Consider the following 2,154-nt stretch of genomic DNA (forward strand, 5'->3'; position numbering starts at 1 on the left):
CAACAACAACAAAACCACAATGCTCATTTTCATCAGTTTGCTTCAATATCCAAGCCATCTGAATATATATTTTTCAGTTCCCTTCCTCAACTAGCAAAAACACTTTCTATGTGATTCATAGTCTCCTCATTTCCTCAAGATAATTTGGATAATTATTCCCTTGATTTGCCTACGTCATTGACTCACTATTTTTCCAATTTCAATGATTTTACTTAGAAATACATATGACATTTCCCTCTTTCATTCATCCAGTGCCATAAGCCTACCATACATTCTGCCCACTTTTCTTGAACTATGCAGATGTCTGATCTTTTTTATTCTAGTTTGTGTCTCTCTTTGCTATCTTTCACATTTTCTGTACTGTATTACAGATCTATTTTTCTTAATAAATTTTTTTCATATTTTTATATGAAATTTTTTCTTTCCTTCTAATTTTTCATAATAAAATCATAATAAAATGACATAATAGATGCAACAATAGTAGTCTCAGCAATGGAAAATTTAAATTTGAATTTTTGTAAGGGTATAAAGAAGAAACAATGATGGGGTGGCTAGGTGACACAGTGAACAGAGAACCAGCCCTGGAGTCAGGAAGACCTGAGTTCAAATCTGGTCTTAGATACTTAACACTTACGGACCTTGGGCAAACCATTTAACCCCAATTGCCCTCCAAAAAGCAAAGGAAAAAAAAACAAGGAGGCCCTTGATTTTATTCAATGATGAACCACATGTTTGCCACCTCAGAACTGATATGTGTGTGCCCATATACATTTATGCATGTTTACACATACTTATATGTATAACTTTATCTATAATTTAAGATACACTATCAGCTCTTCTATGTGTAATAGATTTAATCCAATTAATCACTTTGGAATCATTTCCCCTTGGTTTGAGTAAGGTAGGTGGCAACATTTCTATCGTAAAAAAATTTTTAAAATACCACAATTTTTTTCCACCATTACTACTCCATCAATCTAGAGCACTTTGCCAAAACACCTGTGCCTTTTTCCTATCCATAATAAGAGGGGGAAAAATGTTTATGAGTCACAATGTGAAAGAGGGAAGGAACTGAATGGGTTAAAAAGGTTTTGTTCTTTGACTATTTCCTGGCTTTAGCTTAGAAAAACCCAGAACAAAAATGAATCTTCCAGAACTTCTTCTTAGTTTATCTCCCAAGAAATGATTCTGTTCAACCAGAAGAAAAAGATGAAAGTGGAAGGGAAAAACAAAACAAACAATAAAAACCAAAAACAACAGATGAATTTTAACATAGCTTGATGCTAGACCTGAAACAAAGTCTGAAATCCATCTAGGTCCACATATAAATAAAAAATCTAGAGGCAGAATGATTAATGTTCCCCTGTATAATCAAAACTTCATAAGGGCTTTTCTCTTCAGTTGTCTGTAAGGTGCTTGGTTCTTCTTCAGAAGCTAAGGCCACGTTGGGGTGAACCCTCACTTCAGCCGGTGACTAGCACCACTACACACAAGCCTCTCCTCATCAGTCTACTGAAATGGCCGTCTCCGAACTCGCCTGCATCTACTCTGCCCTCATCCTTCATGACGGTGAGGTTACTGTCACGGAAGATAAAATCAATGCCCTCATTAAAGCAGCAGGTGTAAATGTTGAACCATTCTGGCCTGGATTATTTGCCAAGGCCCTGTCCAATGTCAACATTGCAAGTCTCATCTGCAATGTAGGAGTTGGTGGAGCTGCCCCAGCAGCTGGTGGTGCTGCCCCTGCTGGAGGGGCTGCTCCTGCTAGCACAGCTGCCCCAGCTGAGGAGAAGAAGAAAGAGGAAGCAAAGAAAGAAGAATCCGAGGAGTCCGATGATGACATGGGTTTTGGTCTGTTTGACTAAATATTTTTTGTAAAATTAAATAAAAAGCTTAACTCAAACTTAAAAAAAAAAAACTTCATAAGGACAAAGATTTTCATTTTGATCCTTTCAGCTTTAGATTCCAGTAGAGTTCCTGGTACATAGTAGGCATTTAGTATCTTCCTGTTCTTTTAAAAACCTAACAGTGATGAATTAAGTTTGAGAACATGTGATTAAATTCTGGGTCTTTCACTTGCTTGCTGACTATATGAACATTGAAAGTCATTTTGATACTTTGGATCTCAATCTTTTAATTATAAGATAAGTAGGT

General features: G+C 36.4%; 1 pseudogene; it reads left to right on the top strand.

Moving 5' to 3' along the window:
* Positions 1–1,386: 1,386 nt before the first annotated feature.
* Positions 1,387–1,918, top strand: LOC138145623 (large ribosomal subunit protein P1 pseudogene; annotated as a pseudogene).
* The last annotated feature ends 236 nt before the right edge of the window (positions 1,919–2,154 follow it).

This window comes from Petaurus breviceps, unplaced genomic scaffold (genome assembly GCF_028583685.1).
Source record: "Petaurus breviceps papuanus isolate PSGF00001 unplaced genomic scaffold, PetGlider_PUasm1.0 90743, whole genome shotgun sequence".
Taxonomy (NCBI): domain Eukaryota; kingdom Metazoa; phylum Chordata; class Mammalia; order Diprotodontia; family Petauridae; genus Petaurus; species Petaurus breviceps.